This window comes from Euprymna scolopes, chromosome 23 (genome assembly GCF_053919585.1).
Source record: "Euprymna scolopes isolate OS-2025 chromosome 23, ASM5391958v1, whole genome shotgun sequence".
In the NCBI taxonomy this organism is placed as follows: domain Eukaryota; kingdom Metazoa; phylum Mollusca; class Cephalopoda; order Sepiida; family Sepiolidae; genus Euprymna; species Euprymna scolopes.
The window spans coordinates 87,447,356-87,468,847 of NC_136504.1; the positions used below are offsets into that span (position 1 = coordinate 87,447,356).

General features: G+C 34.2%; 1 protein-coding gene across 2 annotated transcripts in view; it reads right to left on the bottom strand.

Moving 5' to 3' along the window:
- Nucleotides 1-2,145: 2,145 nt before the first annotated feature.
- The window catches only part of LOC145246046 (uncharacterized), a 59,222-nt gene continuing 39,875 nt past the window's right edge, over nt 2,146-21,492 (bottom strand). For both annotated transcript variants that reach the window (XM_080107885.1, XM_080107886.1), the window contains exon 2: nt 2,146-4,465. The gene's annotated coding sequence lies outside the window, so the exon portion shown is untranslated. The remainder of the gene's footprint in view (nt 4,466-21,492) is intronic.

Genomic DNA, 21,492 nt, shown 5'->3' on the forward strand with positions numbered 1-21,492 from the left:
TAACACAGAACAAGACATTTACTTTAATAAATGCTTAGGATGGAATCTCATTCCCTTTTGATTTCTTTAAAAGATCAATCCTTTTAGACATGCTCTCAACCAAAGTGGAACACTGTGAAGAGGAAATGCTATTCCATTCGCTTTGCACAGCTTCCTAAAGTTTGTCATTGTTCGAAAAGGTTCTTCCATCCAATGCATGAGATATTATGGACCAAATATTCTCGATTGGGTTTAAATTGGGGCCTTGACCTGGCCAAAATATCACTTTAATTGAATTATCAGAAAACCATTTATTGTGACTTTAGCAGTGTGTGCAGGGGCACTATCGTGTTGAAAAATAATGTTCTGAGATATTCCCAGCTTCTGGATATTTGGTAACAGTCCTGTTTCTAATATTCGAATGTATTCCTTTGAATTGATTGACTTCTCACATCTAATAAGTTCCCAAACTCCTACTGCAGTAAAAGTTCCCCATACCATTATTTCTCCATTCCCGTGTCGTTTTCATGCAACTTGGTAATCTTTCTCCAGTTCTTCGATTGCACCAACTGGGAGCATTGGGAGCATCAATAACAAGACAAAAATCTTGATTCATCTGACCAGAAAACATTCCTGAACCAGTCTGTATCTTTCTTGCAATAATACGAAAAAAATCTCTTTCTATCGTTGATGTTCTTCTTAGATAAATATGGCGTCTTTGCACACCTTTTAGAAGAAAATCCAATTTCTTTCATTGGTTTAGATATTGTATATCTAGAAAGAGAATTTCCAGCCCCTATTTTGAATTCTTTGCTATGGTCAACATAAGATTTCTTTCAATCCTTCAAAACAGTTAATTTAAGCCTGTGGTCGTCCTTTAAAGTGAATGCTCTAGGGCGACCAGATCCAGATTTCCTTTTTATCAAGCATTCGACTTCGAACCTTTGGCCAATATGCTTCACTACAGAAAGAGATGTTTTCACTTTTTCTTTTCTTAAAATATCAAAAATCTACTTGTAAGTCATTTTGGACTGTCTTAATCCTGCAATTCGGTTTATCATATCCTCGCCAAGATGCAGTCCTACCATATTTAGGATTAATTTTTCCACTTATAATAATAATGATCTGCAAAATAGAAATTTTCAGTTAAAATTAACAAAAATGCATGGAAAAATATTGAAAAATCGATTTCTTCCTTTTTTCACTCTTGGCCCATTTTTTTTGTTCCCGAGTGTATGTATGTATGTATGTATGTATGTATGTATGTCTGCCTAAAGGCAGACATACATACATACATACATACATATATCCAAAGGGCGAATGAACTCTTTTCTGGGTCAACGGCCAACTAGCACCGTGTATATTTGTGTTTGTGTATATGTGTATTGGGGTGGAGAGGGCTCCCGTAAGCCATGGTGAAGGCAACCTTTCTAGGAGAAGCAAATCTCTGATTTAAAAAACCATAAAGCGGAAGACCAGTACCCGCATTAAGCTGGTCTGCAGTTTAATTTGTTTCTGGCTATCTTGCTCTTGCTTGTTGCTGGATCTCAAAATTTTGAACCGAGAGAGAGACTTAGCTGTTGTACAAAGCTAAGACTCTGTAACATCATCTTTGTATAGATACTCCCTCAGGCATTTGGGCTCATGAATTTTAAATGTCTGAGGGAGTGGCACTCGTCTGACAAGACGTTGCAATCATCATGTCTGCCTAAAACTTTCAACAGAGGCGACGAGTTTTCACAAGATCGGTATCACTTTGAAGCTCGACCCTTCGGATGACAAATATCGAAAAATTGGCCAAAAACATTACTTCCTTCACCCTCAACTGGGCACTTTTCTACAGGGAGGGTCGCTTTTTTGCCGATATTTTCAAAAGTCATCCCCTCTTTTCGATTGTCTAATCTTAATTTAAACCTATGTCACTTCTGGTTTGATGATGGGCGCACCAGCAAAGACGTCATTTTTTTTTTTTCACTTTCTTTTCCTCCTTCGCGGTACGGGTTCGAGCCTGCCTGCCTACTAACACTTTTTTTAGGGGGGGGCTCAACACACATCTCTAAACACCCGGGGAGTGCCAGGCACCCAGGCTAGTGTCATATAATTTAGAAAGTTGGAATATAAAGAGAAAAATGCAATGACAAAGACATAGCAACAATAAAATAATGGTTATGTTTACATTTATACATTCATTTATTTCTTGTAGAGAAGTTTTGTCAAGGCAAACGTAAGAGCAACATAATACAATATAATACATAAAAGGAGATGAAGATTACAGACGTAATTACTAATGAAAGTGTTCACATTAAAAGTATCTAAACACAATCAACTTAAATATGGACTGCCAGGGTAAACAAATTATAGAGAATGCATGTAAAGTAAATAAAACTCATTTTGATCTTATCTAGTAACGATTCTAAAACGAATTCTGTGACCAGTAGAAAAGGTCCATGATGAGATGAATAATCTTTCTGGACGTTTCATCTAAACTGGGATCAGAAGTGAGATTTGACTAAATAACACCAGCAATGTGTAAACAATGTAAAAATGTAGAACTAAGTGGAAACACATCAATTTTGTATGAAGTCTATTGCTAGAAAGAGAACAAACCTTGCTTTCAGTCCTGAGCATGCATGGTCTAGGATTTTTAATATCTTTCATAAATGAAGAGTTCATTCTCTAGTTGCTCAGTATGATTCAGAAGAGATAATTGAATATAGTTCAAGGGGAATAACTCTTAACAGCTAAATGAGCTGACACTGTCCTATGAGAAGTTTCATCCATCGGTCTGTCTGTTTATTTGTTGAAGAAAAAGAATAATTGATAAAAATGCCTGATATGTTAAGTATTTGTGACATTTTATTATTCAAAAGTACTATCCATTTAAATTTTAAGTTTCTATTACATATTTATATATTCTTACGTAACACATATGACAACCCAGGCCCCTCCTCATACAAAAACATTAAATACAAAAACCAATGATGTTGATTAGTAAAATCCAAAAATATTGTGATTCTGAATTGATTTGATTCTTGTATCCGTGAAAATCCTCCACTTGCATTGCTGTTTTTTTTTCTTTTTTCATTTTGTTGGGGTTATACAAGTTAACTCAAATTAAATGCCACCCATAAAATCGTCAATAAAATTCACAGTCCTTTCTACAATTCTACCATATATAATACAAATAAACTTCAGTCTATGTCTGACTTGTACACCAAAGTATAATAATGAATCTTCAACAGTCTTTGTTTCATTACCGTTCAAGGATAAGCACACTTGGATATGATATTCAAAATTGTCAATAATTCTCATGTACTCCTTCATTAACACTACCTTGATTTTGATTGTGGTAGCCCCTTCAGTTCAAGAATATTTTAACTAGTAATGGGACGATTCCAATATTTTCCCGATTCCAATAGAATTACTGATTCCATGCTAAATTACCGATTCCGATTCTTTATAAATCACTAATTATTTAACTATAAAATTGTTATTTTCCCAGATTTTCATAAAACACATGTTAAATATGCAGATATTTTCCTAAACGTTAAAATACACTTGTAGAGAGTGATCTATCGATTTTAGCTTTATTGGTAATTTAAAATCAATAAACATTTATTATTTTATCATTATTACCAGCAATCGAAGATTTTGCTTTAAACAAAATCAAATAAAAAAGAAAATTAAAAGAATCGTTTTGGCATCGGAAAATAGGCATCAATTTTTCTGATTCCGACATCCCCAAATTTTTCGATTCCTGATTCTGATTCTGCTTAATCGTCCCAACACTAATTTTAACCCTAACTCAACATTTTCTTTGAGATAACACCATAGACAAAAGTTTAGAGAGTTAAGATCTAGTGACTGTGAATTCCATTTAACATCACACCTAATAATGAGACAATCACCAAATTTTCCTCGATGCCATTTCAATGGGTTATTTGAAGTGTAGGAATTGACCCATCCTGTTAAAACCATTGTTAATTAAACATCTACCCAAAGTTGCCTAAAATATTTTAATGACCACTCAGTACTGATTGTTTCTGATCGTACATTCTCATCATCAAATCAGACCCCATACTTTGATATTGTAATCCATGCAATTAGCTTAACAGAGTGCAGCAGCATTTGCAGACAATATTCAACTGCATTCTTTGAATTCTCATGTGCACACAACAGAAAATGATCTTTATCAATGCACAAATGCACATTTGGTGTATACTATTGGATGTTTCTAAAACAAAGACTGTTGGGGTTTTATATGAAACTTAGTGGACAAGTCAAAGAGAGACGGAAGTTTACTTATACCAAATAAAGTTGGGTAGCAGAAAGGATTTTGGAGTTTATTAATGATTCAATGGGTGGCGTTTTGGTGGAGGCTCACCGTATGCAAAATGTTCAGGTTGCATGGTTTCAGTAGAATCACACAGAGCTTGTTTATTTAGCAGGTCACCAGTTTTTCAGTTTATTTTCTTCTCTGGGGAACCTAGAAGAAAAACAAAAAATATTTCCAGCATGAAGGAAACAGAACAGAATAAAAACAAATCAATCGTAATGTTTCTTGATCTATACATATAAATAAAAATAACACAGAACAAGAACTATCCATTTACACCCTCTATTTTATTTATGAAAATCGAACTTTGATACTTATAGATGATCGAAGTCTATATGATATTCCTGGTGTTTCTGTCTGCCTGATATTTGGTGAGGGAATTGAACAACAACAACAACAACAACAACAACAACAACAACACTATACAAACGTCTGCTCAGTATCTTCAAAGTTATTTTCATTGAACCATGTCGAGTTATCTCCCCTGAATTTGGTAACAATAGAATGCACTTTTAAATTATAAAATAGAAAGAAAAAAAAAAACACGCTTTCAGCATATACAAGATCTGAAAACGAGGTTTATCCGCTTTTTAGCAGTGAGCTTTGAGCTTAGTGGACGTGGTTCTCCTAACCCTATATATTTAAATGTTTTTCATGACGTCATAGTTATGAGTCCAAACTATCATTCACAGATAGATATTTAACTGTGGTCCTCTGAGTGATTTCAGCATTGCTTCTTTTCTACTAGTCACGGATTAACATAATATCAAAGTAAATTGCATTTACTTTACTTTGCACAAATTATTGTTATTCAGAACAATTAAAACGGATTTTTTTTTTCAATATTCAATTTCAGAAACAAAATATAGATTAGCGTGTATTTTGGGTGATTAAAAAGCCTTATTGAAACAAATGTTAAGTGACTAAATGAAAAATGGAATATATGATTTTCAAATTCAAGATTGTGCTAATATTATGCCCCCTAAAAATATTTAAAATACTCTAAAGTATGATTTTTTCATATAACTAAATTAAACTAAATACAGCCAACATTATGATCCATTATGTCTAGTAAATGTGTTCTAAATGTATTTTCGGTTAATTAGTTTGTAGAGTGAAAAGAACAAAATCGTATTTACTTTACATAAACCACAAATTCTTTATAATTCGTTTGCCCTAGCAATTCATGTTTATCATTTATATATGTGTAAGGATTATTAACATGGACACTTTCATTAGTAATTATGTCTGTTATTTTCATTCCCTTTTTATGTAACATTGGGAGAGGGCGCCATTCTTTTCTTTGAATTACTCCACTTACTCTTGATCCACACCTTATAATGTAGTCTGTCAGCAAGGAAGTATCAAGTACGATTTTCTGAGGATTGAACCCTGGTCTCTTGAATCATTAATAAACATCTAAACATTATGCCAAATATATATATATATATATATATATATATATATATATATATATATATATATATATATATATATATATATATATATATATATATATATACACATATATTTATACATATACACATATATTTATATATATATATGCACACATATATTTATATATATACATATATTTATATATATACATATATTTATATATGCATATATATACACATATATTTATATATATACACACATATATTTATATATATATACACATATATTCATATATATATACATACATATATATATACATATATTTATATATATGTATACATATATTTATATATATATATATATATATATATATATATATATATATATATATATATATAGAGAGAGAGAGAGAGAGAGAGAGGGAGAGAGAGAGAGAGAGAGAGAGAGAGTTTATCTCAAAGGATAAGGATGAGTCAGTTTCTGTAGAAAATCCTTAGTGTGAGAGCTCAATGCGAAACAGAGTATGCATAATGGTTAAGTGAAAGAACACAACACAAACTAAACCGATTCTCATTATAAATTTATTTCAACTCCAAAACAGGCCTTTTCTAACGAGCTGGCCTATTCAGATTAGCATCTGGTTTCCACATCCGGTGAGGTATTACTCTGACACTTTTTCCTGTCCTGAAAGAGTATAAAATCAACTTAGAAATTTAGCATAGGATTATCTCTTTCTATTCTTGCAACCCTTTTCTCACAGAAGAGACGTTGTTAGTCTTTCTCGACTCTAGCATTATTTTCATGCTCAACCAAACCTCAATATCTGGTTTCACTCGGTAAAACATTCACAGCAAAACTCCTCTACCTTCACCCACTGAAAAGAATTTTCCTTTGTTTTTCTGTGTACCTGAAACTAAACATAATTTCCATGAACAAACTTCCTTTCCTAGAACTTCCCATCTGTGGACTATAATACCACATGACTGCTTACCACCTGAATACAAAATATTCATTTTTAAATTTAATGTTAATAAATTCTTGTCAAGCCAAACAATTTAAGAATCAAGTTCTGGCCATTTCAGCCACCGTTTCCAACACTATCAAAGTGTTGTTCATCGCCAATTGACAATTTCATTAATATTTATCCTTGAGTAGCTTTGGAGCCTCGATAAGCTGCAGTACAGAAAAAGAAAAAGTACAGATCAACATATGACGAAAATGAATGACCAATCAGATTTCTTTTATGTAGTTTATTTTTGGTTAGAAAGCTATTCTGGTCAATGGAGTAAGGGAATTCTTTACTCTATATATGACTAGACTTCTATCCTCTTTAAAAAATGGACAAAAGTTATAGCCTGTTGACTTCGAATTAGTGCTTTATTCCAAATTGATAGTTGAATATGGTAAAATTTGTGCTCATTTTTTCATTGAATGCAAATCCCTATTAATTAGTATTAATTCCTATTAAGCCCGAGCTGTGCATTGAACTAATCCCACAATAATTCGTTCGCTGTACCTCATCATAATAATTATCCATACGAAATTTCAGCCAGATCGGCACAATAGATTCTGAGAAAAAGTGAAACTGGAAGACAGACAAACCGACTAAGAGAAATATGATATTGATAAATATTCTTTTAGTTTCATGTACGATGTTCGCAGTGCAAACATCAACTTATTTTATTACTTTTATATACTTGTTATAATATTATACATAAATGAATCACATTTTCATTTCCATTGCAAATTGTTGTAATCTGCATCAGTAGGTTTACTACACGCTAAGAAAGAAGACCACATATGCAAGGTGCTCGACTGAGCTCTAGTCTTTGGTTTATTCATGGAAGGCATTCATAGCAGGTGCTCATCTTCTCTATGACAACGAAAAACGTTTTTCCTTTCTCCATGTGTCTTTGCATCATACTGAATTTTCAAGGTTTTTGCATTTGTGGAACACATTACCATGGCACTGCTTCCCTACTGATTACAGCTTAATCGTTTTCAAATCCAATATCAACAAATTTTAGTCACAGTACAGCCCATAACTAATCCAATCATGCATGCCATTGTTAGAACTCCCATAGTGTTCTTCATCTTTCAACTGGCAATCATTGTCATCTCATTAACGCTTATCCTCCCGTGATGGTATTTTAAAAAAATAAAGCTACTATCTGTGGCGCACATTACCACAGAACTGCTTCCCTGATCACAACTTGGTCGTCTTTAAATCCAATGTCAAACACGTCTCATCAGAGACTGAGTTCTTGCAATTGATCAATGTTAGTACTGACATAGTGTTCCTCATCTTTCAGCTGGCATTCATTCATGTCTCCTTAATTCTTATCTTCGAGTGGTTCTTGACCTTGATAAGCGGTCACTCCAACAGCAAAAAAAAAAAAAAAAAAAAAAAAAAGCAAAAGTTTGATCGTGAATAATGTTAATAATTTCTATCTTCTCAATGATTATAGTAGAAGTTTTCTGCTTTTAATGATGTTTGAAATGTTAAAGGCAAAATATTTGTTTAGTTGAAAGCTTTATTGACTTTGTTTAATGGACAAATCATCTTTGAATAAACACGAACGAAACAGCTGTCACACGGCATCCTGACTTTTTCCCAAAGTCAATGATTATCAGTTTGGACTGTTTATTGCTCCAGCCTGAGGTTGCCAACCAGTGGTCCTCAGGCCACTACTTTTTTATTACCGTTTTATCTGCTTAGTTACACATGTTTTGGTTACCGAATTGTATCAACGATCCAGTAACTTTATCAGACTTTACAGAAACTAACTAAGCAGATAAAACGGTAATAAAAAATATATATTTACTCTGCGATACTATTAAGCACTTTCTTCAGGTGTTTACTAATTACCACTTTTGCTATATATATATATATATATATATATATATATATATATATATATATATATATTCAGATTAAATATGTTTTTAACTCATTTCAAAGTGTTTTTTAACATGTTTTATTAACTGTTTGTTCGTCTTATAAGCTCTATCTCCTATTTGGTTTTATTGAGCTTTTACATCTGGCTGAGATAACTTTATAAATATTAATTCTTTAATATTTATAATATGCTCCCAGGTCCACTCTGACCTGGAGTGGTAGTACCTGTTAGGGTTCCAACTATGGGTTAAATAGAAACCAACTTGAAAATTACAAATATATTCTATTAAAAAAAATTTTCTTCAAAATCACTGGATTCAGCATTTAAATAACCTGAAAAGGGTTGATATGCCATAAAACAAAAACAACCAACCAACTCCTTAATATATTCAGTCATGGATATGCAGACGACTATATAAAGGTTAACTAATTTATATATTTTTTGAGAAACCAACATTCATTAATTAATTATTAATATTTTATGATTTCTTATTGAATGATTAGATTTATTTATCTATTACGTTCAGTTCTATTGATGCATATTTTCTACATTGTGCATGATTGCATAACATTTAGAATGCAAATGTTCTAGCCTACTTTTTCTATTCAAAAATTATTAAAACAAACTTCTTAATATTACCCAGTCATAAATATGCAAGCAACTACATGAAGGTTAACTAATTTGCATATTTTTTTTTTATTATCATTACATTTTCACCCCAAATAAGGCACATTGCCACTTTGGTGTAGGGGGCTACTATCAGGGACATAAGCTACTGGGGTACTATGTAGGGAGTTGGGCAGCAAGATGTCGGTTAATGTTACACTTGAACTTCTGCGTGTCAGTACAGTTGGAGAAGTTGGAATTCCAAAGTCTAGCGGTTCTGGGAAAGAAACTACTGAAATAAAAAGCTCTCTTACATCTAGGGATCTCTACTGTGTAGGAGTGGGATTTAGCTGCTTGTCGGTTTGTCGAAGGTGTTTACGTCATGGGGACACAGGTGCTTGAAGTTTGTCAGAGCATTTACCATTACTTGTAGAACAGGCAGAGGGATGCAACATTTCGTCAGTGGGACAGAGGCTGAAGCTTAGATGACAGTTCAGGACTTATCAGGTTGGAGACTCTTTTTTGGACCTTGTCCAGGAGCGAGAGACTAGTAGCAGATGCACCAGCCCAAATATGACAACAATACTCCATACATGGGTGAATGGTGACCTTATAGTGATACAGGATACTTTCGGGCATTAGCAGCTTTCTAGCATGGTAAAGAGAGCCTACCTTCTTCGCAGCAGTCCTGGCAATGCTCTCAATGTAATTGTTCTAACTCATTTTTGCTGTGAACGTTTGGCTGAGGAGTTTAAAAGAAGTACTTTCAGATAATTTCAGAATATTTCTTTTAAAAACAAGTGTTAATTAATTACTTATTCATTTTTATGGGTTCTTATTAGATAATTGGTTTCATATGACTATTATGCTGAATTCTCTACATGTTTTCTAAATTCTGCATAACTGTGTAGAATTTAAGATGAAAACGTTTCAGAACATGAAAATATTTATATATATATAAATATATATATATATATATATATATATAATTGACCTTGTTGGTGTGTGTGCAAAAAGTCTCCACCAAACTCCTCTTGGAATATGTGATCTACAGAGTTGAAATTTGATATATAGGATATTTGGACACAGTACACTTTAGATTAGATTTTAGCTGATAAAAATTGCTGATAAGATGTCAAAATTGAAAACAAAGCAGTTAATCTTGGCAGGAGTAATCGACTAAACTTGTTTACATGCACAAATCTATATTCATAAGTTAAACAACCTCATTTTTTTTAGCTATTTATTATATGTATAAATATGACTCAGGCTAAGGAATCAGGCTGGAGAGTTGTATGTTTTGGTTTCGATTCTAACTGATGGCATCTACATTTTTTTTACTTTTGAAATCATTACTATGTATTAGGTACAATATAATAATCGATAAAGAATCGGCTCTATAATAATAAAAATGTAATCTGCATGAATTAAAATATAATATCTAAGCGTATTTTATGACTAGGCAAATTTGCGCGCGCGTCTGTGTGTGTGTGTGTGTGTGTGTGTGTGTGTGTGTGTGTGTGTGTGTGTGTTGGAATTCTTTGCACCTTTTAAAAATATATGAAAAAAAAACAAAAAACTTTTAATCCCAAGTTTAAAATCTTGTGCTTGTAAGTCAATTAATTTTTATGAGGTGCATGGATTACACCTTATAAAATAATCAATTAGTCGAACATGTAGCACAGGATAAATAAGAAAACCTCTTTTAAAACCTAACAACAAATGTTTATTTTGGCAGTCGAAAGTTGAACTGCATCCGAATGCAAAAGAGAAAGGTAGGAAGTTAGTTGGGTGTGTAGGTCAAGTAGCAGTACTTTGGGATGTCCCATGTTATCCTCAGTAAAAATTGTGTATGTTGGAATGTCCAGTAGACGAGAGAGAAAGGAGAGAGTTCTGTCTTTGTTGCTGGCTGTGTTCTCTGTCCTGGCTGTCTGTGACTCCTAAAGGGGCTAAAAAGCAGTTCCTTGAGGGACAGATGGAATCAGTGTGTTCTGCCAACCAGCTGGTCAGTGTGTGGACAAATCATTTGACGGGGGTGGAGGTTGGTTGATTCGTGAGAAAAAATAAATCTTTTATTTTATTTGTGACTGATACAAATCTCTTGTAATCATTGCATTAGTTTGATTCCAATATTATTGTAGGAATCATCAGTTGTTTACCATAAAACTTTTTGAGGATTTAAAAATAAAACCGTATTTTATCTCATAGCCCCACAGCAGTGTTGATCAAACACCTCCCTTAATTAAAAAAAAAAAAAACCAAGAACAAAAACTTTCCGGATAATGGATTTAGTTTTTATTCTCCAAATTAATTTTACCTGAACTTCATAATGGTAAATCTCATTGGCTGGTGTGATCAAGTGGAAGTTATCTTTTGTGGTTATGTTCTGCCAGTAGATAACCTTTGGTATGAAACAGCACATTCTGGCCACAATTTATTTTACAGTTCAGTGGAATTACTTTCCTATACCATTCCCAGCTCGGGTATACAAGCAAGGATATCTTGAGTTTACACTCCGCTCATTTGTAAACATTCTAAATTCTTTGCTATGGAAGGCTGTGTCATTATTTATGATTAGTTCATGCGGTGAATCACACTAAAAAAAAAAATACCAATACCATTTGATGAATCATGTTTGCTAAGTCCTGCATTGTCAACTGTCTCCACACAAAAAACTCCGATGGGTCACAATCTGTGATTATTAGGAAATGGTAAACAATGTCAATTCTCAAACTCTGCTAGTTACTGCTCACCTTCTGTTCTCTCTTTTCTCATCGGTTTTGTATTCCCTAGCCGTCTGCATAGTCGACTTAATTGTTGCTTTCACTATCCCTGAGCAAACTCTTCTAGCAAAATAAGTGTTATGTCACATTCCTGGGTGCCCACTGCTTTTTAAATGGCTATGATTTAGACAGTGCCTAGCTCAGCTACATGTACCGAACTGGTCAGGGGCTTAAGTCCCCTTTCTTTCTTCATTGTATTGAACGGCCTAGACATCTCAGTCTATAGAAAACTAACAAACAAAATATCTCATACATTTCTACACACACACTACAATCACAGAATAAAATCTGGAATACTTACAAGCTCGTTTCCTCAGAGATTTCAGAGTTTGTAGCCCACTGTAAGGGTGCCTGCACGTGAAATTTTTGTAGCAAGAGTTCCGCAATCTCCAGCCGCACCCCTCCTGAGTCAGCATTGTTAAATACTAGTCGCAAGTGGAGGTTCAGGTCGACTGGAAACAAATGCCGAGGTAAGCAGAAAGCACATACAGTGCCTAGAATTCCAAAATGGTTACCCATCTGGTACTAGCCAGGCTCAACGTTGCTTAACTTCAGTGATCTGACGAGAATTTGTGTGCTAATGTAATTATACAGCATAATCGCATTGACACACCGGTTCTCATCAAATCACTGAAGTTAAGCAACGTTGAGTATGGTTAGTTCCAGATGGGTGACCATTTGGGAATTCTAGTTGCTGTATGTGCTCTCCGCTTATCTCGGCATTTGTTTTCAGTCATCCTTTACATACACTTCACTTGCCACTATGTTGACTCAGGAGAGGTGTGGTTAGAGATTATGCACTTCCTGCCACAAAAATTTCACATGCAGGCACCCCTTCATAAGTATCCATAGTCTGTAAAAGACTAAAGAAGCCTGTTTTTTTTTTGTTTTTTGTTGTTTTTTTAATGAAGAAACCTACGTTAAGAGCAAATACCATCACTTTTTCATTCACAACGAAATGCCAAGCCTTTAATATTCAAAACAGGAAACAGAATAACATCACACAAATTACCTATCTTCACAGCGCCACCAGCACAAATTACACAGAAACATTGATAAAAAATAATTCTGATATAGTTCTCATTACTAATCTCATACCTACTTTCTTATAAAAACAATGAAACCTAGCCTAAAAATTGTAACGTCAACGGCAAAAACAATTAAAAATTTACTCAACATTAAACTCTATTCCATCTACTTTCTGATAACATTTCTTCCTTAGCAGACATAGAATAAAATATCCCTCATGTCCGATGTTTTATACCGGAGAGACAACCAAAATACCAAATCCCACATATATGAACACAAAAATCCTACTAACGTACTAGTTATACACAGGAACACTTTTACTGACAAACTGCATCCTCCTCAAGACTGAATCCTCTTCCATGCCACAAATGCATCGAAAGTGCTTTGAATCTTGTTTCATTACCATCAAATGTAAATCTTAGGCTTGGCTCTTATTTATTAATCAAACACCTGATAAAACTGGCACTCAAAGAATGTAATCGTACCTTGCCACTGCATACTAAAACTCTGATCTACATATTGTTTTACTGCATTTCATTGATATTTTCATTTTCCTTTTCTTTTTTTTCACATTATTTTTTCCCATTTAACATCTTTTTATCACAGATCGGTTATAATTCAATTCTTACACACGTGACAAAAGCATCTGATTTTGCATCTTCTTCCTTACATTTTGCCAAATTCCTTGTTTGAGTTTTTCTTCATGTGTTTAATTTAATTTTTCCTCATATAACCGCACTGATGAGCTGTAAACAGCAAAACAGTATTGCCCATGGATGACAATATTTACCCCTTTGTTGGTAAAGTTATTGTAAGGAAATAGATGATGGACTACTACGCTTGAAGCATTTTTTTTCATTAGATAAAAACTGATCAGAGCCCTCAGGCTCGCTAAAAGATTTTTTACATGCGTTAACATCGAGATTTCTGTTACTTTTGGCAGGTGCTGGATAATGGCACAGGGATAGACTCTCAGCTCCCCAGTCGAGTTTCAGTCTCAGTTTAAAGCACTTGCTTGTCTAACCACACTGATGAACTTAAAACAGCAAAACAGTACTGTGTGTGGATGACTATATATATATATATATATATATATATATATATGTATATTAAATTTGGCCTTGATTCTTTCTAAAGCTTTATTTTCACCTTCAGATCACCTTTGAAAGAGTCTTCATGCAAGTTGCAATTTTATACCCGGTTCGTTTTTATTATTTTTTACATCTCCTACATTTTTTCACTCATTGTTTTTTTTTTTAAAGGACATGTACATTTTTGCAATTTATGACTATAATAAATTGCAGTTTCATTTAATACCGTAATCAGCAAATTCTAACATTGCTACAAATATAATTTGCTGATTTCTTTCTGTCCTCTGATTAGAAGAATAGCAAGAATAGCATTCTTTGAAACTCTGCGGAATAAGGTCTTTGTAAATTGTTTTTTGGAGTATTCAGTCAAACAATAAATTTGATTGTAAATTTCAACTTACACTTTTAATTTCTTTTCTCTTATAATAAGCTCTGTTATCTATTGTGTGTGTATTGAGCTTTTTATTTGGTTGGGATTAAAATATCTATAATATAAAGCTGAACATCTGTGAGTATATCTGGTCACGAATAGGCTCCTATGTGGTTGACTATTATAGAAAACTGATCACATATAATGATAGAAGATGTATCGAGACACAGGAATGGGTATGTTTGATCTAGCATAATGATGATCCATTAAAATTGTGGGGTCTGCGTACGCGCCTGGTCCACAAAGTATGGAAATAAAAAATTAAACAATAAAAAAAAACGTTTACAAGTGTTTTTTGATATAGATGTACATAATAATACTTTGATAAGTATGTTTTAACTTAAATAGGGATGGTATAATAAAATTGTGGGGTCTGCGTTCGCGCCTGGCCTCCATAGAATGGAAATAGGCACAAACTTTAATAAAGACTTTTCATATCTATCTGCGTAAGTATACTTTGATAATCATGTTTCAGTTTGAAGAAATATGGTATAATAAAATTATGGGGTGTTCGTTTGCACCTGACCTCCATAGAATGGAAATATGTCACAAAGTTTAACAAGTATTTTTAATATAGATCCACAGAATATTGTGATAAGTGTTTGAATGTGAACAGTTATGGTATAATAAATTATGGGGTTTATCTATTTTATTTTTACTTTCATCATATTTTGCTTTGGTTTTGATGCCCCCAAATTCGAAGCTATCTCTTTACAGCACTTCCTTTTCATAACCTATCATACTTTCATAAATCAGAGTCCATTTTCTGTAGGCTGTTTTTGAACCCAGTCAACGACGGGTACTTTTGCTAGTCTATATATAGATACTTATTTATTATTATTTTTTAAAACAGTAATCTATGGACACGGGTGTTTCGGAGCCCTACTCCTCATCAGCATAGCTTGACTGTTGGTAGGATTCGAACCTTGGGCCTTATGTATTTCAGTCCAGCGCCCTAATAAAAAATATGTCCAAATAAAAAATGGGTGACTTTCTAAGAAACACCAGTTCTCCGAGGTGAAGACATTAACCTTATATCATTATATAGTTTATCATTGTTTATATATGGTAAATTTGATTTCACTATATATATATATATATATATATATATATATATATATATATATATATATATATATATATATAAAATTACAATTTAAATAACTCAAAATCTCATTTCAGTCTGACTTGATAATCTCTTTCTACCTAAAACGAACTAAGGAATGTCCCACTACAAAATTCAAAGCAAAAATTAGAGAGAGAATGACGTTTTTATATTTGGAGATTGCATACGGATTTCAGTTTCTTTCATCATTTTTTATTGCTTTCTCAAATTTCTAATCACCTTCCCCTTGAAGAAAAAGAAATTTTTAAGTGGGCAGTGAAAAAATATAAAACTCAGGAGGCTGCAAGCCCATTACTGAAAGCACTAAATAAAATTAAGGAAACCTCCAGAGCACGAATAAAACCATACTTTTAACCTCCATCCTACCAGAGAAATTATTTTTGAAGTGATCATTGAAAAAAAATAAAATAAGATTCACGAAGCCTCCAGAACGCTACTTGTAGAGGGTGGAGCACGTTAGTCGTTCTTGTAGTGAGTGAATAGTGCCTGCTTTTGTTATATAGAGGAATAAAAAGATTGTAGTTGCATGCTTCTCTAGACAAGAAATGAGTACACAAAATAATTACAACCGAAGTACATTTAAAGAAGCATCAAAATAAACACGCCAAAACGTGTGTGCTTACATTGCAGCTAGACAAGAAAGAATCTGTGTTCCCATCGGCGGCTCGATATAGAAAGAAGTGGAACAGAAAGTTGGACAAGTGCCACCTGTTGACTAAAACAGAAATAACGACAAGGGCAGGTAATCGGTGTGTAATTTAAATTGTGTGCGTGTGTATGATCTGTGTAAATATGTATCAGTTCATAAAGGTATATGCCCATATTACTTCCCCTCCAGTTAGCCGAAAGTTAAGGAGAAAAAAGGTTGCGTCAGGAAAAAAATATCAACAAAGTGAGTTCAAAGCTTGTGTAACTGTGTGGAAGGTCATACGACGATGTTGTGAATCGTAAGTGTGAGTGATTGCGATTGTAGACTGTATTTTTGCAGAGTCTAGGAAGCGTATGCAAGTGGACTGGACATTGACTGAGTTTGATTGAAGTTAGTTTGCATTGGTCGCAAGTGAATCTGCAAGGAATAGATCCGTTTGTAGAAAAGCGAGTTGTCAAGACTAGCACTACAGTGATAGCGCCAGGAAATGGGTCCATTCGTACAAAGGCATGGTGTCAACATTGTTCATATGATCGGTGTAACCAGTGGGCTGATTGGATTGTGAATGAGTTTCGTAGCATGCATTTTTGCAGCTTAACTCATGTTTGACTGGAGTAACTTTTGTCAGTGAGGTCGTTGCGAGTTCCAAGAGTTTACAGTGCTTGATGAGTGTCTTTATAATTTTGCTTGTTGTGTTTGTTGCCAGAAAGGGTAGATATGCTACAAGATATTGGTGTAAAGGGTTGATATGCTGTAGCATGTCGTTATAAAGGTTTGATATGCTGTAACATGTTGCTGAGCTTGACTTTCTTTAAAATTTTAAATATGAAGTCGGTGTTGTTGAGATGATGTATCATGCATGAAATAACACGAGTCACGCATATGGCATATTGTTCGTTCAAGTACTATTGGTTGAATCGGTTTTAGTAGTGGTGGACGTATGTTTTCTTTTCTTTCCTCTAGCTTCCAGCTAACTAGGGAGGAGTACTATGGGAACCGGGTTCCCTATGCAAACAAACACATGGACACAAACTGATAACTTTAAGGTAACCATGATTACCGCCCTTTAACTCTGGTAATACCATTCCTTGCCACAAGAGGGCAATAAAATCTACTTTCACATCTGGTTTATGTCATCTCTCTCTTTCTCCCTGGGTTTCACAGCATGTAGATGTGATGAAAAACAACCGCCAAACTGCCATTCGAACTCTCATCAAAGACTTTTGAGACAAACATGCAAGTAACGTCACTTATCATCTTAGCTATGAACTGTACGACTCTCTTCTTGCATCAATACTGTAAATAAATTTACTTTGGCTGTAATTATAATATCGGCCTATTTTGTGTACTCATTTCTTGTCTAGAGGAACATGTGACTATAATATTTTTATTCCTCTTCTTAACAAAAGCGGGCACTATTTGCCCACCGGAAGGATGGCTAACGTGCTCCATCCTCAACATACTGAAAACACTAAATAAAATTAAGGAAACCTCCAGAGAACTCCAATTGTAACGATACTGAGAATTTTAATCAGAAACCATTGTTCCCTCAAAGCAGTATGACCATTGCAATTTGAAGCAAAGGTCACACTTACAGTAAAACATTGTAAGCAAGTATTGACAAAAACAAACTTCTTGAAAGACAATTGAAAACCTTTGAGAGACTCCATTGCCTAAAAGTAAAAGATTAATACAGGCTAATGGCTAATCAAGCTCTTCCTCCTAACTATTTTTAGTGATAGTTTTATATAAACATAGTCCGTGGCCAAAAAATGAAAGTCTCCAGACTTTATTATAATCGAACTCTAATAGAAAATGATGCTGAGACTTCCGCTGAGTTAAAGTTTTAAAAGGAGTATTGGAGTACTCACCTTTTCTTCAGATGCTGCACTTTAATTTCTTGTTCTCTGTCAGTGGAGGAGAAATCCTTCACGACTGAGACAATTTTTATTTTTGTTCCTTTTCTCCACGTTAAAAAGCGACCCTGGTGTCTAACTCTGTCCCGTGGGGAGGCATTGTAAATAGGAACAATGAACTTAACTATAAAGACGGTGTTATGTATGGTTATGCCAACTTGGCAATGAGACAATCACACTCTTTATTTGTTGTGTGTTCTTTTTTTTCAATACATTTTTTTTTCATTAAATTTCCACTTACTAACGATCACTACAATATTATCCCATTGACTACTGTACACTCATAAACCTTTATCCTCGAATGGCCTCTGGGCCTTGATAAGTGGTGGCTCCTATGTACAAAAAAAAAACAACAAAAAGAAATACTGAGTTGTTTCTTACCAGTTCACAAGAATATTCCTAGTGAAATTTTATATTGGCTTTCTCTTACAATTAGGCAGATTTATTTGCTAATATCACCATAGTAATGCTTTTTTTTCTTTATTCGGTAATATCTTGTGTAGTATTTGGCCAGGACAAGTATCAAGGGAAAGGTCTATCAGGAATATGTATGATTATTGACGTGAAGCCTGGCCGCTTAGGATTGAAGATATGCATTGCATTGAGAGAAATGATATGAGAGTGATGCAATGTGTTATATGAGTCTTAAAGACAGGCTTAGATGACAGAGCAAGATTAAATATGAACAGTATAAGAAGATATGCACACAAGAGGAGACTTTGTTCATTTAGTATGTAATCGCCAGGCAACGCCAGGTAGAAAGCATTATTCACCTATCTATCTCTCTTTTTATCTATATATTTAGCGAAATAACAAAGTTGAATCTTGGGAAATGATAATGAGTGAGCATTGCAGGTGCAGAAGGGTCAAAGGGTCATGCTGTGACATGAATCAAACTTTGTGACCGATCAAGTTGCACCAGGGGGAGGTGCGAATAGGGACTGGATCTGACATGTCAGGGGTTCCGGTTTTGAGTAACAGTTAATTTTAGTAGGTATCTATTTGCTTCCCCACGAAAGCAAATGTGACACAAAGTCGTTTTTAATGTGGGGGGAAACCCTGCTCCCCTAAAACAAGAGCAAAAAGGAGGCATTCTGGCAGTATCGAAAAGTAGTAATTGTTTCAGTATGAAGGGTTTCCCCTACATTGACCAAGGACCAATTAACTTACGTGAAGCATAAGAACAGATACTACACTTTGAGATATAACACTTTGATCTTGACCCGAAGGGCAAGAAAGGAAAACGGCAAGCCTAATTGGATTCAAGATATCAAAGAGACAAGTTGTGTTAAAGCGAGTCTCCCCATAAGGGTGAGTCTCCCCATAAGGGTGAGTCTCCCCATAAGGGTGTGACGAGTTCCAAATGGAACCACAAGCCAAAGATCGCCATTCGCTCCAGTTTGCTGCGACAAAAAATCCTGTGAGTGAATAGAAAATATATAAAAACAACCTTTCGTGTTGAGTTCATGTCTTGCATGCGTCTTTGATTGTAATGGAATCAGCTTCATTCATAGAAGGTATATCGTCATGTATATTTGTATGATATGTCCTGACACTCACACACACCCACATCTAGAGACTAGACGAGCATGTCGTTAAAATAAACATTAACAAGACGATCACAGGCCTGATAAATAAAACCTTTAAATAAAGAAGTTAGAGAACGAATACACAAACAAATAGACAAGTAACAGACCTTTTAAAAATACATGATATAAAACATTTGGTCACATTAAAGAATGGATGAGAGTTTTAAGGTTAGTAGATGGAGAACAGCTAAGTTGCAGATTCAGTTTACAGGTGAAGGCCAAAGAAAACATGAGAGGAAGTGAGAAAGAGGGATAAATAAAGTCCTGGGCTGAGGTAGGTTAGTTTGGAAGTCAATTTCTAAAAGCCGTCCAACAGATGTCAGCATGTAAAACCGATGTTAAACCGATGATGATAATGATGATTTTGGCTCATGATAAAAAAATGGCCGATATAATACATAATTCACATCGCATCGAGGATGTAGCCCTGGAACAAGTTGATTGAGATGTTTATGGGGATCTTTAGCAAGAAAACATTTGCATCTAATTCTAAGCAAGTTGTCTCAGCTGTGACATGTATCAGTGATGATCGATCAGCAGGCAGGTGAGCTATTAAACGCAGGGAAGCATTTGTCTGCAACCACAAATGACGGGCCAAAAACATTACCTGGTAATGTTTTCATAATAGCTATAATATACAGACTTTTTGATCTTGAAGTGTTTTTTTTAGCTCTTTACAGCAAATGGCTTTATGTCTTGTCTAGAGCGATTTCTGTAAAAAGAAATTGTTATACCTAAGAAAATAGGGGGGGGCAATGATTAAGAATATGTTGGCTACTTATGGTACAGTGATACACATGGCACAATGAAAAAAAATCATTGATTCACCATCAGCTCCAAACGATAGTCGTTTAGAAGTTGATGGTTCAGTTCTTATTACAGCCAATAACTCAAAATAATATAATATTTAATACTATTACCAGGTCATTGTTGATAGAAGCTCATAACGTTCAAATTTTCAAAGTTTTCAAGTTGTATGCTAACTAGCAATTCTACATTATTTTATTCTAAAGAAAAAAACCTTATTATGGAATGAGGAAATACTCGTTTGTATTCTGTATTCCTTGTTTTTGAAGAGTAAATTTTGTAAACGTTAATTTGCATAATATAATTCTGCTCAAACATTTTAGTTTAGATAATTACAGGTTGTTGATGATTTTGTTCATCTTTAGAAGTATCTGCCTCTTTCCTGCCTTCTTTTTCAGTTCTCTATACTTTTTATTTATTTTTTTTCACTCCAGATATTCTTTATTTTTACTGTTTTCACTTTGCCGCCATCCCATTCTACTATTATATAAAATTTGGATTCATCGGACTACTGTTCTCAGCTTGAGTGTGATTTTCACAACGTTTTCAGAACCCTTTATTTACTTCGCAGGGGTAGCATACTCTTGTTTCATCAACCATAACTGAATAGAGATCCTAAAAAAAAAAAAGTAATTCACAATTGTATTTTCAAGTACTCTAACCACTTGCGGACATGTGGCACAGAGGTTAGAATACTTGGAAAAATGAATTGTAAAAAGCGATATTCTCCTGAAGGTTGAAAGTTCAATCCTCAGTATGGGCGACCGAAAAATACAATTGCAACTTACTTAGGACCTCTATTCAGTCATGGCTGATGGAACAAGAGCATGCTACCCTCGTGAAGTAAATAAAG